Below are 20,401 nucleotides of genomic sequence, written 5' to 3'. Positions count from 1 at the left end.
TCCATGATGTTTCTGGCAGAAATATTGTGTAGCACACCACAGAATTACATACACTTGGTTCTATATGAAAGCAAGAGCTTCATTGCATTGCTTTCAAAATGTCTATTTCTCATGCCTATTGATTGGTTTCAGTTTCTCTGTAACCACAACCACAGACTTGACTCACAACACACATACAGATCTACTGGTGCACCTGTTGTCCTCAAGTGGTCAGGAGATAGGGGGGTTGTCAGCAGTCATGTATACAGAAGTTATATCTTCTCTCTGAACAGCTAGTTCTTTATGGTGAGCTGAAGATAGTGGGGATGGCAAACTGTTACAGGATGATGGCATTGTGGCTGCAGCTCGGATAGTAGGTATGCAATTACATGATGATTTATATCTGATTGCAACTCTTTGCAGATTTGGTGTACCTCCTTGTTGACAAGTGGATCTGTGCAATCAATAGCTCCCTCTGTCATGGAAATCTCATTCCCCTGACAAAACCACATGCCTGTTCATCCAGCTTCTCACTGGAAACAAATCAAAAGAGGTGCAGGGCCTCCATCTCCTCTTGGATGCAGTGATGAGCAGTGCACTGAGATTTGTTGGCAATGTCACCTGCGCTCACTTAGATGGATCTGATTGCGTAGAATTTTAGAGCGACAGTGGCCTTCACGAACATAGGCAGTGTCTACCTCACCCTACTGTGTGACACTGGGGGGGAGGGGGGTGGCAATTCTCTGGCAGTGTTGCACCCTGCACTCATCCTGCTCTGTTGGGAGAATAGTGGGAAACACCTAAATAGAGAGCGCGATGCAGCAGCCTCTTGCGCCTAACTTGGTGTTGGGACTATTTCTTTGACTCTCATGAGAGGCCTCCATTAGGAGTCGCTTTGCTCGAAATGTCTCAAAAGATTCAACGAAATCGCGAGAGGCTTTACGATATGGATCTCGCTCTCGCTGGCTTCAATTAAATATGCATTTGCCCAATTCTCCTGGAGCCAGGGATTCACCGGCCTCACCAGCAAGGCCTCAACCGGGTGCCTTTTGTTACTGGTTGACAAAGTCATGAACCAGTCATGATGACACCTTGGGGGTCTCGCTGAATTGCTGAGACCCCTGGGTGGTGGGGACAGGGCACTTTGGCATTCACTCTAGCACCTGGGCACCTTGATATTACCTGCCTCACACCTTGGCAGTGCCACCTGGGCACCCTAGCATCCAGGATGCCCAGGTGGCTCTGCCAGGTTGCCAGGCTGGCAGTGCCAAGGTGCCTGGGTACCAGTTTGCTGATGCCAAGGGTCAGGCCCAGGGGAACACTGCCCATATGAGGTGGGGTGAAGGGAGCTTCATGGACACTGAACCGCTTTAGGTCGGGGTGGGGGTGGGGTGGGGTGGGGGGGGGGGGGGGTCCTGAGGCTGTGGTGGGGTGCTGAGGCAGGTCAAAAGATTGGAGCTGCCTTTAAATATGTCTCCCCAGCCCTTGAGCAATCTTCCTGCACTGGCAAACAGAGCTCACCAATGCAAGGAATGACTTAAAGAGTGGTCTTGAGGGGGAGTTATCGCTGAGGTTAAATAAAATGGCAGATAATGGTGTCTTTCTCGACGCCACACCCCACTAAATGCGCTATTCAATGGACTTTAACTTAAGTCCTCTGAATTGTTCCCGGGGTTTGACTTGGTGCCAAACCGTGTATGATTCTCCCAGCTAACTGCATCTGATATAATCACGCTCATGTCCTCACTGGGCGTTCACCAGATTAGCATATATAAATATCCATTTCAATATACAGGGACTGTTTGAGGCCAGACTCTCCCAGCTCCTTGTATTCCCCATCCCCCCACCCCACTGGGACTGTTAGGCTGGCGCTGCCAAAGTATTAGGGAGCAGTGTCAGGTTGCCAAGGGGCTGGGCCTGAAAAGGCCAGGCCTGAAAGAGGATGCACCCTGAAAGGAGGATCGCCTGAACAGTCACTTTGTTATTGGTGCACCCCTCGAACCCTAATCTCTGTGACTCCAAGCCCCACCTCTTATGGGCAGTGTTCCCCTCTCAGTGCTGGTGCAAATCACACCCCTCCAAAAGAAGTGTGGGACAATCACAATGGAAATAGCGTCAGAACAGTTGGCGCGATTTGCACTGATTTTCTCGCCTGAATGGCAGCTGGTAATTTTGGGGGAGAACTTCTTGTTAAAGGAAGTGTCACAGTTACCTGATCACCTTGTTGAATTTTATTGCCCTCAGTCATCGCTCATGTTTATAGTGGATGTAGAAATGCTGCATGAAACCTGTTGCGATCTCCTCCTTTCCTCATTGCAGAGCTTTCCGGTCTGCAGCTACACTGCAGCCCTCAATACTGCAGCCTTGCAGTTGCACGGTCAGATTCCGTACTATGGTGCTAACAATTGCACACAAAAGACTTGATAAGGTACAAGAGAGGCTTTATTACAGTAAGATGCTATTCCTCTGGCTGCAGCTGTAGAATGGTATCTCAGTGAAGCTCATGCATATTTATACTGCTCTCTGGGGGCGGAGCTAGCCGGCAGTGGCTTACCAGCAAACCTATAATACAGGTACTGTCATACATCCCCGAATGCACGCACACGCATATACAGTGGTAGCGATCACCACACTTACCAAATCCAGCAACTCACCACGTTAAAACACTCTGAAATACTTTCACAAACTGTTCCAGAGCAGAATTAAGTCAAAAGTATCTCATCTACAAGTTGGATGCTTCCTTTAACTAGTGCCGGTGGTGGGTTCCTTGAGCAGTAGGAACACATGTTCAGTTATGAGTGAGTAACACTGACAGTCACTGGGCCGGTGCAACCCAAATTTCTAAAACACCATCACGAACTGTCCACTGGGTAAGCTTCTGTGCACACGCAGCACACCCACACTAGTGACCTTCCCAGCCGGAAGCATGGGTAGCCTGTCCTGCAACCGGTCCATAGCAGACGCCATCTCCCTGGCCCGACACTCATCCCTGGAGCATCTTGACAACAAGGACACCTACATCAGACACCTATTTATTGACTACAGCTCTGCCTTCAACACCATAATCGCAACCAAGCTCATATCAAAGCTCCAAAACCTAGGACTAACTTGGCTCCTCACTCTGCAACTGGATCCTCAACTTTCTGGTCCACAGACCACAATCAGTAAGAATAAACAACACCTCCTCGACAATAGTCCTCAATACCGGGGCCCCGCAAGGCTGCCTACATAGCCCCCTACTCAACTTCCTGTACACACATGACTGCGTGGCTAAATTTGGTTCCATTTACAAGTTAGCTGACGATGCAACCATTGTGGGCTGGATCTCGAATAACGACGAGTCAGAATACAGGAGGGAGATAGAGAACCCAGTGGAGTGGTGCAGCGACAAAAATCTATCCCTCAATGCCAGCAAAACTAAAGAGCTGGTCATTGACTTCAGGAAGCAAAGTACTGTACACACCCCTGTCAGCATCAACGGGGCCGAGGTGGAGATGGTTAGCAGTTTCAAATTCCTCGGTGTGCACATCTCCAAAACATCTGTCCTGGTCCACCCACGTCGACGCTACCACCAAGAAAGCAAAACAGCGCCTATACTTCCTCAGGAAACTAAGGTAATTCAGCGTGTCCACATTAATGCTTACAAACTTTTACAGATGCACCATAGAAAGCATCCTATCGGGCTGCATCACAGCCTGGTATGGCAACTGCTCGGCCCAAGACCACAAGAAACTTCAGAGTGGTGAACACCGCCCAGTCCATCACACAAACCTGTCTCCCATCCTTTGACTCTACCTACACTTCCCGTTGCCTGGGGAAAGCGGGCAGCATAATTAAAGACTCCTCCCACCCGGCTTACTCACTCTTCCAACTTCTCCACTGGGCAGGGGATACAAAAGCCTGAGAACACTCACGAACAGACTCAAAAACAGCTTCTTCCCCACTGTCACCAGACTCCTAAACCACCCTCTTATGGACTGACCTCATTAACACTACACCCTGCATGCTTCACCCGAGCCGGTGTTTATGTAGTTACATTGTGCACCTTGTGTTGCCCTATTATGTATTTTCTTTTTATTTTATTTTCATGTACTTAATGATCTGTTGAGCTGCTCGCAGAAAAATACTTTTCACTGTACCCCGGTACACGTGACAATAAACCAATCCAAGTGGTCAGAAGTGCTATGCATGAAATTGTTTAGCTTTTGAGTTTTGTAGCACCTGCACCATTTTTTTGCATGGTGGAGATCGGGCCGAGGGTGCCCTGCATGGGTGTTGCGTGGGTGTGGGGGACCTGGGGATTCTGCCATAGTACATTGGGGCTAAGGGGGGGATTTGTGCTTCGTGTCGGGGCTTTGGAGTTTGGGATACCATTTTTAAATGGCGTCCCAATCTCTCGGTAAACTGAAGAGTTCTGGCGAGCGGAACTCAGTGCACAGCCTCAGCCGCACATTCCCCGCTGAGGCCACCTATCTAGCATGAGTGACGTTTTATAGCGTTGTGTTTCTCGGCGCTACGTCGGCAACATAATATCCACCTTGATAAAATCCCTAGACAATCGTTTGTCTACCTTAATAATGACCAATATTGGCAGTGGTTAGCACAGCTGCCTCACAGCGCCAGAGACCCAGATTAATTTACGGCTTTGTGTGACTGCCTGTGTGAAGTTTGCATATTCTCCCCATGTCTGCGTGCGTTTCCTCTGGGTGCTCTGATTTCCTCCCACAGTCCAAAGATGTGTGGGTTAGGTGGATAGATCATGTTTAAATTGCCCCTACGTGTCCAGGGATGTGTGGTTTAGGTTAATGGGTTATTGGGATAGGGCGGGGAAGTGGGCTTGAGTGGAGTGCTCTTTCAGAGGGTCGGTGCATACTCATGGAGCCGAATGGCCTGCTTCTGTACTGCAGTGATTCTATTATTCTATGATATGAACACTAAAACACTTCAGCTGGAGTCGTCAGCTGTGATAAGCCATTAACAAAGCTATCTGACTCTCTCTGATCAGTTCATATTTATTCAATTGCTCAGTAACTCTATACTTAATATGAGAGTTTTGTACCTTCCCTACAACTGGTAAGCTGAGAGTTATCATGTTTCCCTCCCCCAAACATCTGAACAAATGGGGTGACATTGGTAATTTTTCAGTCTAATAGCAATATTCCCCAATTAAACAACAGTCAAAAGTCCTGCCTATGCAGCGCAGCTTCAGAGCACCAAGTTTTGTGGATTTTCGGTAACTCAGTGTTGGTAATAATAAGAACAATGCTTGCTATATTAAACATATTTAACAATGTCACCAGTTTTCAACTCAGTCATCTGATGTTAGTGATTCATCTTATGGTTCTCTGACTTCTCCTGTTGGACTTCAATGACTCAATTATGTCTTCATAACCAGAGCTGAAATTGTATTCAAGATGTGGGCCGGAATTCTCCAGCCATTATGATTCCCTTTTCCCGCCGGCAGTGCACCCCTGCCCGTGGATTTCCCAGCGGCACGGGATGGCTTCAATGAGAAATCTCATTGTCAAGTGACGGGACGAAACAATCCCGTCACCAGCGAATGCGCACCGCCGAAAATCCAAAGCGGGATTCTCTGATCCTGAGGCTAAGTGTTGACACCGTCGCAAACGCCGTCGCGTTTCACGACGGCGTCAACGTGCCCTCAGGAGCAGCGATTCTGACCCCTAGAGGGGGCCCTACATTGGAGTGACCCACGCCGCTGCAGCTGCCGATACCGGCATCAGATGGGCACCGCAGGTCTGTGCGCGCGCAGTGTGACTGGTGCCAATGCGTGCATGCGCAGCGCGACCGGTGTGATTGCGCGGTGGTTCCCTTCTCCGCGCCGGCCCCAATGCAACATGGCGTAGGGCTACAGAGGCCAGCACGAAGCAAAAGAGGCACCCAGCCCGAGGGGCCGGCCCAGCGATTGGTAGGCCCCGATTGTGGGCCAGGCTACAGTGGAGACCCCCCCCCCCTGGATCAGACCATCCCTCACGCCCCCCCCCCCCACCAGGATAGCCCCTGGATGGATGCACACCGAGGACCCGCCAGGTAAGACCACACGCGGACGGCGCCGGCACGACTCGGATTCTTTTTACGGCCGCTCGGACCAATAACGCTGATTCTCCGCTCTCCGGAGAATCAGCGGACCGGCGTCAGGGCACCTTGCACGATTCATGACTGGCCCGGCTGTTCTCCAGCCTGGCCTGGGCTGAGAGAATCCCGATCCCCCGTGGCTGGTGATCCGGAGAATCCAGCTCCTAATTCTCTTGCCATCAACAAATACAATAATGTTACAAATTGCACCCTCCCTGATATAATATAATTTAGCAGTAATGCAATGCAATGAGAGCAAGTCATTAAGTTTTCTGAAAATCCTAAAATAAAATAAAGCTTCTTCAGTCTGTGGGGCTTGATGCTGTTTTGAAAAGGAACTCAAAGGCTGGTAAGAGGACTAAATTTCCATTTTTTTATTAAAATAAATGGGGTATTTTTAGGTTGTTGAGGCAGCAGCTTATGTAGATGAACAGTTGACAAATATAGATATAACATCTTAACATGCAATCATGTTATATAGTACAAGAATATTCAAAATAATCACTGTTGTGTTGATAAACCCTTTGCATGACAAACAGAATTAATAAAACAGCCCTAAATCTTTTTTAAAGTATTCTTCTCGGGGCTATCGAAATATCATTGGACAGGATGTGTCTCTCTGATTTTTCTTGTTAAACCAGTCTCAAGAGTGTAATATTTCTTTGAAAAGGCTTGACAAAATCTCACTTCACAATTCCATTTGAAATAAAAATCCGAGATGAAATCTGATTACTGCTGTCTTTAAGACAATGAGCAATAAAGTGATCATTAAATGAAAATCCTGATCATCTGAAAGGTTAGGGAAACATAATTCCCACTTCTTATTATCTGGAGATAAATGAGCATGTTTAATTTCTAATCAGCATTACAACTTGATACCTTTATTGCTTCAGTAGCATTTCAGACCCCGGTTTTGCACAGCATTTGGTGCAAAATCAACACTAAAATGTCACCACCCCCTCCACAGAATTACCATCTGCCCACATTTCAGGCAAGATCCCAATACTGAACAACGCTGGTTATTAACACAACAATTGTAGATGTCTGTGTTAAAGAAACATTGTGAATGATGCCTGAAGGTGCAGAAAGAAGGCTTTAATTTTTTTTTGGAACAAGTGCCATTTGAACAGATTCCAACACAATAAAGTGAAAGAGGATTGTGAAAAATAACACCTGTGCATGAAATTTCAAATTAATGCCAGTGTAGTTAAGCTTATACATTGTTGGTATAATATCAAGCTAAAGAAATTAGTTAAATAGTCTCTGAAACATTTCGAGAAACTGTGGTGCACGTAAAATGTCTAGCACTAAGAAATGATTGAAAACATGGCTTCAGAGAGGCAGCTGCAACCCAACCGAACAGCTGCAGCACAGTGACCTCTCAGGCCTAAAGTTTCCAGTTGTTTGCATTGGTTTCATCAGCGTAATCCAGTTGAAATTGGGCAAACAAGTCAAAAGATTGTGATGTTTTAAATGCAAATTACATCAAGCATAAATCAGGTTCCAACAATCCTTAACGCTGGCTTCGAAATGTGCTGAATGCAAAGCTTACCAACAAAACTGGGCATGCTCCCAGACTGAAATAAAGAGATTTCCTACGTTACATCAATAACTACACTTCAAAAGTACTGCACTTCAGGATATTAAAGCCTTTTAGGCACCCTGAGGATGTGAAAGACACCATATAAATGCAAGTCTTTCTTTCTCAATGAGCATTCTGAGTTTCCACTGATTGCAGCCATTCAAGGAGGGAAGTCTACAACAAGGACTTATATTTAGTGCCTTTAACATAATGACATGTGTCAGAGTGTTTCACAGGAGCATTATAAAATAAAGTATGACCTCAAACCACATAAGGTGATATTAGGTCACATGATCAAAAGTTTGATCAAAAAGACTGTTTTTAGGAATGTTTTAAAGGAGAAAGCAAAGTGTGGGAAGGGAATTCCAGTGTTTTGGACCGTGGCAACTGAAAGCATGACCGCCAATGTTTTTTTTGTTTGGTGGGTGCCAGCAGGTCTGGGCCCTGTTTGTATACGTGCATTTTTAATTAGCGTTTACAAAGGGAGAAGTGAAGAGATGGGTTACCAAGGAGTCAGTAGTTTGGTGAAGTTAAAACCAAAGCATAATGTAGAAAAAATGGTGCCGTTGCCCAGAAACAGGGGTACAGAGTCAGAGAAAAAGAGAGAAGAGTTATTCAGTCAGTTAGTCTGTGGACACCCAAGAGTTCAGGCAGGAAGTCTAAAATCCTTTGGGAACAAGTCGTAGAGACTGATGGGGCACTGGGATTAGGAATTTAAAGAGACAGCAGGCATGTAAAACACATCCTATCATGTGGCAGGGGACGCTTTTCATTGGTGAAACTCACCTTCAGTTGACAATACAGTTGGTACAGGGTGGCTAGAAAAGAGGCTGCTGGTCAAACAGGGAGGCTCTGCATCACAGCCGTAGCTTATCTGCCCAATTCCATTGCCATTAATATACAATCAAGGACCATAAAGGTGGTACATGTGTTTTTCAAAATCAAATTACACCTGTAAGTATTTTACATTACATTAGTTTCACTTAATTCATGGCTCCATCATTATTATTTGTTGAGACGAGCTTAGTCAGAGAGCTAAATATATTGGCACTCATCATGGATGTATGAAGGATTCTATATTTTTTAATTCAATTTGTACATTTTTGAGGCAGACCCTACGTTAAATCAGAAACTGAAGTGAAAATGAAACTAAAAAGAAAGCAGAAAATGCAAACACAGAAATTCAACTAAACTTCCCAGCCGCTACAGAAATCATGAACAATCTGAGGTTGGGAAATTAAAATGGGATGTTGTTGAAAGATATAGGGCAGGATTCTCTATCCCGCCAGACCTGTTTCCTGGTGCAGCATGCCTCCGCTGGCAGTGGGTTCCTCCCTCCTGGCAGCCGGCCAATGGGTTTTCCCATTAGGGCCACGTCACGCCTTTGGGAAATCCACGGGCGTGAGTGCGCTGCCGGTGAAACAGAGGATTCCGCCAACGGAGAATCCAGACAATAAAAGGACATAGATCCGTCAAAGCAAGGCAGTAGCAGTTTTTGTGACCACTGGAGAAGAACAGATAAACTGGAGGAGACTTAAGAAGAGACTAGATGCAGAAACTGAGGATAAGCAAGAAGAAGAAACAGTTGTTTCTGGAACTTTGAAAACATCATTAATTTATCTCTGCCATTTAGACTGAATTGAGCAGGTTCTGCAAACATGTGCCATTTATGGTGAAACCCATGCTCATGGAACTCAGGTTGATTGTGTGCTACTGTTAGTTGATTATCAGACTAGTTCTGAGAAGGAACAGAGCTAAAACTCCACAAGAGGAAGACAAAGTTTGAAGGACATTGTGATTCACTGTGATAACTAAAATCTGAGTAGACTACTATGCCAGTTCTCCCTGTGTCTGTGTGGGTTTCCTTCGGGTGTTCCTCCCACAAGTCCCAAAAGACATGCTGTTAGGTAATTTGGACATTCTGAATTCTCCCTCCGTGTACCCGAACAGGCACCGGAATGTGGCAACTGGGGGCTTTTCACAGTACCTTCATTGCAGTGTTAATGTAAGCCTAAACATTATTATTATAAGATCTGCCTGAGTGGTAACTGCGGTTTAACGTATCATTTATCATTTATAATCAACTACAATTTGCCTGTTAATTCATGCTTCTTCTTTTTCTTCTTCTTCTTCTTTTTCTCTTCTGGCACCTGGTAGTACACTAAAGCACTGCTCTCATTTCCTCTTTTTTCTTCAGAAAGCACTCAACTTATTTTGATGTGGTCCAAGAGCTGTCAATCATAACTAGATGTTTGTAAAAGGTTAGTTACACTGCAGGGTACTTGAGATGCAGTCGAGCATTAAGAGAAATGAAATTAAACAATCCAGACAGCTGGCTTGTAAGCTGTCAATCACAGCCTAATAAAACTGATTCCCATTAATGTGAATAAAAGCCTTGCAGATCAAAGATCACGGGTTTTGAACCCAGCTGGTGTGGTTTTTCACTTGCTAGGAATTTTTAGGTGCTGCTTTCTCTTCCTGAACCAGCATGGATAGGGCACAGGTGATTTTGAAAACAGTAAGCTTTTTCACTGCCTCTGTGTGGACTGCTCGCGAGCTTCCAGGCAGGTGTCCTTATAATGTAGGGGGAAGGGGGTTTCTGGTGGGAGTCTCTCTTATGGGGTAGTCATTTGTGGAGGTCTCTGAAATGGGGGAGCTCTGGTTGCGGAGGTTCTTGTGGGAAGGATTTTCATTGTTGGAGGAGGGACGCCCTCCAATGGAGTTTGGGGGCAACTCCCTTAAGGAGTTACCACCTTGGCCCACCGTGTGGTCCACTGCTCCGGGGCCATGCTAGGAAATACCTGCACCAATTCTTGTCCATATGAATCCTGGCCGAGAGGATGAGAGAATCATGCAGGCTTGGAGAATCCAGTGCCGAGCATGTTAATAGGCAATAAATGGGTCAATTTGACCTATTTTCATCCTCCCGCTGGCATGGGGCTCGAACCTTGATACCGCCAGCAGCGGGTGACCGGGGCATCAGAATGGAACTGATCCCATTTTTTGGAATACGCTGGATTCTCCACCGGGAATACTACTATCAGTGGTGGGTGGCAGAGAATCCAGCCTAGTATTTAGTGTTTGCTTTATTGACTCTTGAATAGCAAACATTCTTCTGCTACAAACTGTAGAAACCAGTAGGTTCATTCTTTCAGAAAATAACTATTATTTTGAACTTCAGCTACTTTAAAAAGAAGTACTTGGACCTACTGAGATTGTAACAGGTTACAAAGGACTTTTATTGTAAAATAAACAATGTTGTGTTTTATTGAATGTTCCTGTTAGTATCCAGTCTTATACTCACCACTCTATGGAACATACCTGAACTTGCAGGCTTGTTTGGCCCTCCTTCAATGCATTTTCTGAGAGCACACTCAGCAACAATAATTGAAATGTTGCAGATAAACCTACAGCCCTCGAAGGACTCTGCCTGCCAAAACACTGTGATGGATATGCATTTTGACAGTACTGACACTGTCCATTAAGCTCATCATTTTCTTACCTTGACTGACTGTCCTAACCAAACCACCAACCCAACCCCATCTCCACACCTAGGGTGCAAGGCTCCTTGCACTTCATATGAACAAACAGACAAGAAGCAGGAATAAGCCATTTGCCCCTCAAGCCTGCTCCACCATTTAATATAATAATTGCTGATCTGATACTAACCTCAAATTTACACCCTGCCTTTCCCCAACCACCTATGACCTCCTTGCTTACCAAGAATCTACCCGATTCTGCCTTAAATATATTTAAAACTCTGCTTCCACTGCCTTTTTCGGAAGAGAATTCCAGAGACTCACAACCCTCTGAGAGAAAAACATTTGCCTAATCTCTGATTTACGTGGGTGATCCCTTATTTTTAATCAATGACCCCCTAGTTCAAGACTCTCCCACAAGAGGAAACATCTTCTCTGCATTCACCCAGTCACGACCCCTCAGGATGTTATATGTTTCAATCAAGTCGCTTCTTGTCCAATCTTTCCTCATAAGACAACCCACATCAGTCTGGTGAAACTTCTCTGAACTGTTTCCAATGTGTTTACATACTTCCTTAAATAAGGAGAGCAATACTGTATGCAGAACTCCAGATGTAGTCTCATTAATGTTTTGTGTAACTGAAGCATAATCATCCAAAATTTGTATTCAATTCCCCTCACAATAAATAATAATATTCCATTAGCTTGCCTAATTATTTGTTGTGCATACATGCTCGCCCTTTGCGATTTATGCACTAAGACACCCAAACCCCTTTACATCTCACAGCTCAGTAATCTCTCCATTTAGATAATATGCTTCTCCATTATTCTTCCTACCAAATGGAAGATTGTACTTTTTCCCACATTGCACTCCATTTCTGGATCTTTGCCCATTCACTTAACCTTTCTATATCTTTTTGGAACTGCCTTATGTTCTCTTCACAACTTACTTTCCAATCTCTGTGTCGTCAGCAAATTTGGCAACTTTGTTAAAATGCTTAATTTTTTGTGACAATCCCATTTTTCAGCCGTATTAATAATACTAGACTTGGTCACCACACTTAAATACATTAATAATGTAAAAACTATATATGTTATATATGTTCTCGCATGTGGCCCAACTGCGCTGGTAGTGAAGATTTTACATTGATGATTATGCAAATCAATTTGGACAAGAACCTGTAACATCATTTTACTTTAGGAGGAAAAAATAAATTTCTTGCACAATTTACACTCAGTTTTTAGGCTGCACCACATGGAGTAACTCTAATCTTTGATCCGAGCTTGGCTTTCTGAGGGACAGCCCCTTCCTCCTACAACACGTTGAATAAAAGTAAAAAGGCCAATCAACTTCTGTTATTTTAACACACCTTGAAAAATGTTGTCCCAGCTGGCTACTTGAACGTTCAAGATCATCTCTCTCACCCCCTCAATCAAAAAATGGTTTGTTGTACAAAGGCAATGGAAATCTGCAAGAAGCAAAGAAATACAATGAGGGTGGGGGCTGAGGGGAGTAAAAATATCAATAAAACATCCCTTTCAGCAATCGCTCCTTGTGATTAATATTTAATAAGTAGCCCTCTGTGCAATTGCATTTGTCTCTCGAGTTGCAGCTATTGCTTTAAAGCTAAATGCATTTGTATTGCATCTATCCCTCCTACGAGGAGTGAAGATGAATTTTATTCATAGGATCAACTCCAATGTACATGTTTAAAGCACAGCGAAGTGCAAAATAGGCTTATCTGTTGGATCTATTAATAGACATGGTTCACTCAAAACAAGTGAAAATGTCTGTTGAAAGAGCCCGTTTGTTACAATGCACTTAAAAGTGAATATTGTTTTAATATTTGAATGCATTAAATGATAATGTAGCTTCCTGTCAGTTTATTTCTCCTCCTTAATGCACAAAGGTTATAATTGTACGACAGACTGAGCTTTGAGAAAGTGGATGTACAAACACTTCAGAAACTTTTATTGAATATTTTTCATTCGATGCTAGTTCATGTTTCAAACTCGGCAACCTGAATTGAGCACCATAAAAGGTCTATGAGACATTCATTAATATCATGCTTTTAACAGTTGTTATCACTCAAATGTCTGCTGCTGTCAAAGTCAGTCAGATTAAGTCATGCTCCATCAAACAGACTGCCAACACCTTCCTTCTTTATCTGTGTTCTTTTTTTCACTCTCACTTTCACATTTCTCACAATTATTTTGTCTCTGCGAGTTTTATCTGTCAGATAGAAAACTGAATGTCCAGCGCCAACAGTCAAAACCAGAGTATTTACATTTTTTGGGTGATTGTTTCTTGTGTGTCACAATGGACCATTTGTGTAGCCAGTATCTGGCCTAGCTCTTCCAAATTAGCTGCAGCATAGCCACCTCCAGCTCTCTCTGCTCTTAAAGATGTATTTGCTCAATCTTCAGATGTGTTGCATTTTATATTTCCTGCATTCACCATCATCGTAATCAAGGATAATGACCTTGTGACTGCGAGAGCCAATTAGTGACAACGATACAGACTGATTTTCTGTGCTGCCAGCCAACACCCATTAGGATTTGAGTTGAGACAATCCAAGTAATTTACATTGAATCTTCACAGCTGACAGAGAGAGAGGTGACTTTGATCCCATCAGACTGAATTTTCAAAGGCCAGCTCAAGGGATTTAACCCACAGAAAATTGGTGACGGAATTACTTCTGCTAATCCTGATCCAATTATCCCACACCTTCTAATCCCACTTCAGTAGAAGACTGCATTTGTTCCTGAATCGATATGTGGATTTCCCCAAGGAATCAGTAATTCTGTAACACGCCAACAGATATAGATACTGTTGTTGGAGAAAAGTGGAAATGCAATAAAGTTTACATGAAATAGTTCTACAGTGTAGTTCAATAAGGCAGTCCAAAGGAAACAAAATGTATGGGAAGGAATGTTGGGAGGGATTCTCCATTCTGGAGTCTCGGTGCTTCTGCCAGCAGAGAATCGGAACTAGTAGCTAGGACAGCCCAGATGTGAGTCACAGTCCTTTGGCATGCAGATGTATACAGAGTGGTAAGTCTGTCGGATTTGCATCACTCTTTAGCTTGGCTCACCATTATGAATGGGCTCCCTATTCCAAAGTCCAGAAACAGGTCCCCCACTGTAGAAGCCAACTGTTTTCTAACACACCTAATAGGTAAAAGATAGCTAAATATTAAGCCCCTGTCTTACTAAATACCCATTTTTAATTCACTCATAACCTCAGGTAATCTCAAAACATACAGTTTACAAAACAGCATGACACAGCACAAATTCTGCAACATAAAAACACATAATTCAACAGAAACACAGAAGAACCTGATAGATTAAAACACTTTGACAAGACAGTGTTCAAGAACAGGGCAGGTTCTATGGCAACAGCATAGCAACAACATGGTAATATCAAGGCACCATTGTTCTCAATGTTGATAACAGCTGAGTCAGCAAGATGAAAGTTCAAGCCGGTGCATTAACAGCATAGAATCGCATTCCATAACACATATAAGAATTCATTTATGAAACATTTCAAGTTAATGTTGCACATTAAAGACTGACAGCTAACCACCAAATCAAACTCATTTGATTTTAACCAATTAGGATTACATAGGGGTGTAGATAGATGGATAGAGACTGATATGATTTAGTATAACTGTCATAGTCTGTACAGCCATCTTTATCCTGGATCATTCTATACTTTGATCTAAACCATTCTCTATCTCTATATTTTCACTTTTCCACTCTTACTCTTGAAGTAAATGCAAGCTGTTTGCCATAAGAAAGAAAATCATTTCTGTATCATTTGAAAGTTAAATTGTGTATGAATTACTTCTCTTTGAGTCCTATTGCATGCTGGACATATTAGAGAATAAGATTTAAGTGATTCTCAATTGTGATCAAATAAAAGACAATAAACAATTTTTATTTGCACCCGAGAAGTGTTAACTCAAAGTTTTAGTGTTCGCAAGTGCCACTAGATCCACATGGTAGATCTCTACAACAGATCCCCCAACAGCGCAAGTGTAACCACCTGCTGACAAAGGGAGCACCCCCAACCCCTCATCAAGTAGGGGCATCCTGCCCCCCCCCCCCCCCACCCTGGGAATAACAGGTAAACCCCCTCACACTACACATGCTTGAGGGTGAATCAACCACCCCACCTGACACCTCAGCCCCCCCTTATTTTTTTAATTCATTCATAGCATGTGGGCGTCGCTGGCTTGGCAAACATGTATTGCCCATCCCTGAGGACATCTAGAGTCACATGTAGGCCAGGCCAGGTAAGCTTTCCTTCCCTAAAGGACATGCGTGAACCAGATTGTTTTTTATGACAATCGACAATGGTTTCATGGCCTTCTTTTCATCTTTAGACTTTTAATTCCATATTATTTTTTAATTTAATTCAATTGTCATCACCTGCCGTGGCAGGATTCGAACCCAAGTGTCCAAAGCATGACTCTGGTACTCTGGATTACTAGTCCAGTGATAACACCATTACACCACTGCCTCCATTGCAACACCTCTTTAGCCACCCATCTTCAGTCACCATCCTTCATTCCAATCCCCTGGCATTGCCAAAAGTGCACTGTCTCCTAACACCATGAAACAGACATCATGGCAATGGCATCCTAGCCTGGACTGATCGGCCCCAAGGAGTGATCCCATTGCTAATATGCCCATCTGCCACTGCAAGGAGCAGAGGGGGATTCCCAAGGGTCCTGGGGGTTGTGTGAGCTCAGGCTGCAGTAGAAGGCCAGTCTCCGGTACCCTCCCAAGGATGGGGTTCACATGTCTGGACTTTCCCTTCCATCCCTGGGCAACTTGAACATCACCCACGGTAGCAGACAGCCCTCTGTTCATTAGCATCATTCTGATTAGACTCTAAAGTGGCCTCCTCACACTTAACTGCTGACCATGGGCAAAATTCTCCCAAAGGGAGACAAACTGCTGACGCCGGAGTGAAACCCGGAGTATTTCACTCCGGCATCGGAGGCCGCTCCTCGACCCCTATTCTCCCCCCCCCGGGGGGGCTAGGAGCGGCGGCACGTCAAACTCGCGCGCCGGGCCTCGACGCTTGCGTCAAAGTGGCGCGGCCTGAATGACGCGGCCGGCGGCGCCTAAATGACGTCACCCGCGCATGCGCAGGTTGGCCGGTGCCAACCCGCGCATGTGCGGTTTCCGTCTTCCCCTCCACTGCCCCGCAAGACATGGAGGATTGATCTTGCGGGGCGGCGGAGGGAAAAGAGTGACTCTTTTAGAGACGCCGGCCCGACGATCGGTGGGCACCGATCGCGGGCCAGACCCCTCCTGAGAACGCCCCTGGTGCTCGATCCTCCCTCCGCCCCCACAGGCCCCACATGCAGCGGTTGCGCGATGTCCATGCCGGTAGCGACCAGGTGTGGTTGGCGCCGGCGTGAACCGATCGGGTTCGGCAGGCCGCTTGGCCCATTCGGGCCGGAGATTCGGCGCTCGACCGGCGTGGGGGTGCCAGGGCGGCATGGCGTGATTCGCCCGGCACTCCCGCGATTCTCCCACCTTGCGTGGGGGTCGGAGATTTACGCCCCATATCAAAGTGGCTAAGTGGTTTCACTTCCTCTTTTGTAACTGCAGAAAGCAATTAGCATTGTTGAAGTCGTCAGGAACTGTCAATCATGACAAGGGGGTTTATAAATATTGTGGTTAGGATGAATAGAGGATACTTTAGATGCATTCAAGTGTGAAGGGAAAGATAAATAATGAAGCCCCCTTTCTGCTGTGCCTGAGCCATTAGGCTGTCAATCACAGGCTAGTGAAAGGAACTGTACTGTTAAATTTAATGGATGTGCAGCATTTCAAAGGATGTCAGGGTATTTGAAGCCTTTTCAAGTGTTAAGGACTTTCCAGGAAGGCTTTGGCATTTCAAAAAGCTGCAGTTTTGAAGGCACAGGCTGAGGGAGCAGATGTGAGGAAAAGGAAAGTTGTCTTACGCTGATTCTTCACTGGACTGCCAGGATTGCTCTTCAACAGTCAGGCAGAGCAGTTCAAACTAAGGAAGCCACTTCAGAGTTTTAAAAATCTGACCAGGATGATACTGTTGAATAGATGGCTAGCTGAGATCACCATGCCAAGGTTGATCTTTAGGTTGCCTGGGGCTGGAAGCGGTAGTCCAGACACAGGACACCCACCCTGGGGGGGGGGGGGGGGATCCTGGAGACAAGCCCTTACCAACAACCCAAGCCCACCCAAATCCCAAGACATTTGGGGAACCCCACTTTGCCACAGGTGGCAGAGGGGCACATTAGCAATGGAAAGACCCTCTTAACTCCCCTCAGTGTCCACCGTGGCAAGGCTGTGTTTGGCCATACTTATACCAAAGTATGCGTGGTGGATTTCCTGTTGTGAGGGTCGGAGCAACACATGGAGGGAATCGGGCTTCCAGCCCATTAATTGCATGCTGATGCATGCAAATCAGCACTTTGCATGTTTCTGCCAACGTGGGGTGAGTGGCCCGCTATAGGCGTCGGCGCAGAAGCAGAGTCTGGGGATGGGTATGCTGATCAGCACCAGATCCGTTTTTGAACCGACATTCCATTCTCCGGCCAATCGGAATTCCTGATTGCAGTGGTGGAGAACGGAGAATCCGGCAGTTATATAACAACAACTGACATTTATATAGCCGCTTTAGTAAGTTAACATGTCCAGAGGTTTTTCCACAGAAGTGTTATCTAACAAACCAAACAAGATGATATTAGAGCAAGACGTCTTTAGGCAAGGAGGTTGATTTTAAGATCACTAGAGGTAAACGGACAGAATATCAGTTTTAGGGTGAAGGCAGCCAAAACACAACTTCCAACGTTGGAGTTTTTACAATTGGGAATGCACAAGTGACCAGAATTGGAGGAAAGCAGATCCCTCAGAGGGAGTAGGGTGAAGTATGTTAATAATAATAATCTTTATTAGTGTCACAAGTAGGCTTACTTTAACACTGCAATGAAGTTACTGTGAAAATCTCCTCGTCACCACACTCCGGCACCTGTTCAATTACACTGAGGGAGAATTCAGAATGTCAAATTCACCTAACAAGCATGTCTTTCCAGACCTGTGGAAGGAAACCGGAGCACCGGAGGAAACCGACACAGATACGGAAAGAGCATGCAGACTCCGCACAGACAGTGACAACCGGGTCCCTGGCGCTGTGAAGCAACTATGCTGACCACTGTGCTACCATGCCGCCCATAGGCTTGAGAGGGACAAGGTCATGCAGGGATTTGAAAACAAGGATGAGAATTTTAAAATTGAGACATTGTCGGCTGGGAGTCAATGATAGTTAATGAGCACAGGGGTACAAGTGAACATGGGCAGTTCTTGTGGATGAGCTCAGGGACAGATGGTGCAATATGAGAGGTCAGCCAGGAGAGTATTGGAACAGTTAGTTTGAGATGTAAAAAATGCATGGATGACCATTTCAGAAGCATATGCGCAGAGGCAGGGGCAAAGTGATTATTTAACAGAACTTAATGAAACAAAGCAGGCAGCGTCTTAACATAACAAGGCAGACATTTTCAATGAACAAAATGTAATTCTAAAAACTATATTAGAAAATCAAAACTTGTAATCTAAGGTGACCAAAATTTTGATTCATGTACAAAGTAGAAAAGAGGTGAACTGTTGGTGAGCACCACTGCCTCGCAGCACCAGGGACTTGGTTTCAATTCCGGCCTTGGTTACTGTCTGTGTGGAGTTTACACATTCTCCCCATGTCTGAGTGGATTTTGTCCTGGCACTCCGGTTTCCTCCCACAGCCAAAGATTTGCAGGTTAGGTGGGTTACGGTGTTGCAGGGATAGGAGCTGTTTCAAAGGGTTGGTGCGGATCGATGGGCCAAATGGCCTCCTTCAGCACTGTAGGGATTCTATGTTGTGATATCTTGAAATTTGCCTCATGGTGTCCAATGTTTGGGGCAAGTGATAAAACTGTGCTCTAAACCTCTTAGTTAGAATAAAGGTATCAGAAACATATATTACCTTCTAATGTAATGGTTTGGTTCACTGCCTTTCACTTCCAGGACCTGCATAAAAATCCAGCCCAGACTTATGGGAAGTGATCTGGGACAGTATTAATAACAACATCATGCTCTAATGTACAGAACAAATCAGCCCATAAACTTAGCATCAATTGTCACAAAGATTACTAAAATGTTCAGAAGCATTTACATTTGTTTAATGGGAGTTGGAATCAAGACATTTTAGTTGTGAGAACCCGTCATCAAGTGCCTCTTTGTGCGCATGAAAATCACTGAAAATTGTGACAGGGATCACTGATGCCCTTCCTCAAAGTTTGCACTGCAAGGCCTGGCTGGGAATATGAATGGACCAATATCACCAATATGGCGGTGGGGGGGGGGTTCTCTGGCTTAGCCAAAGTGATGCAGGAGCCCTAATTCAGGAAGTCCCTGAACCCGACGCCCATCATTTTCCTGGGGGTGAAAGGGAGCTGGCTCCAGTTTACTAATTTGCATTACATGAAAACAGCTGTGCATGTTAAAGTGCAGCTGCTTCAAACAGATTCAATTTTCATGAGTGGGATGTGCAAAACTTGAGTTGTGTGTGTTACACTTTTCATTGGAAGGTGTAAAGCTGTCAGAGTTCTTTGGCGAGGTAGGGTACCCTTTTGGGTAGGTCCAGAGACATCTTTAGGTGAAGCAAGGTGCCCTTTGGAGAGGCAAAGTGCCCTTTAACATGTTTTAAAGTAGACATGAATGTGTATAAACAGTGAATAAACTCATTGGAACTCTCAAAAGTTCATTGGAACTATTAAACTGCCCATAGAACTGTCAAGCTGTCTTTTGAAGGCAGCAGGTCAGCAAAGGTATGCTGAAGATGTACAATGCAATGTTAATCAGCAAAGATGCGACAACACACAGCACCAAACTGCATTTTACAGTTAACCGAGCTACAGAAAATTTAATGTTTGGTTCAATTTTGAACCTAAAGCTCTGTTGCTTAAAAAGAACAATGAATAAAAACACTTAGGGGGCTCAGGAGGAAAGCTATTTTTCTTGCTGAATACACAGAGCACATGACAGCAACTATTTAGTGTGTAAATTAATCATCAGGTCAAACAATAAAACAAAGGCTAAAGGGCTTCCCAGAATAAATGAGATAGTTCAATACAATTGGACTATCAGCAGAGTGAACAGAGAAATAACTAATAATACACAAATCAGTAAAGCAATTGTCGACTGATCTAATTTGTGCTGATGTTTAGTG

The 20,401-nt window shown here is 44.8% G+C and overlaps 1 protein-coding gene across 7 annotated transcripts in view; it reads right to left on the bottom strand.

The window, feature by feature from the left end:
- sntg1 (syntrophin, gamma 1) overlaps positions 1-20,401 on the bottom strand; it is a 649,505-nt gene that overhangs the window by 516,741 nt on the left and 112,363 nt on the right. For 6 of the 7 annotated variants that reach the window (XR_005462062.1, XR_005462061.1, XM_038809324.1 and 3 more), the window contains exon 2: positions 12,507-12,605. The exons of the other annotated variant lie outside the window; for it this stretch is intronic. The gene's annotated coding sequence lies outside the window, so the exon portion shown is untranslated. The remainder of the gene's footprint in view (positions 1-12,506; positions 12,606-20,401) is intronic. 7 annotated transcript variants of the gene reach the window in all.

The sequence above is a fragment of the Scyliorhinus canicula genome, chromosome 10, assembly GCF_902713615.1.
Source record: "Scyliorhinus canicula chromosome 10, sScyCan1.1, whole genome shotgun sequence".
NCBI classification, from domain to species: domain Eukaryota; kingdom Metazoa; phylum Chordata; class Chondrichthyes; order Carcharhiniformes; family Scyliorhinidae; genus Scyliorhinus; species Scyliorhinus canicula.
The sequence above is the reverse complement of the archived record's forward strand: the minus strand, read 5'-3'. Positions and strand labels throughout refer to the sequence as shown.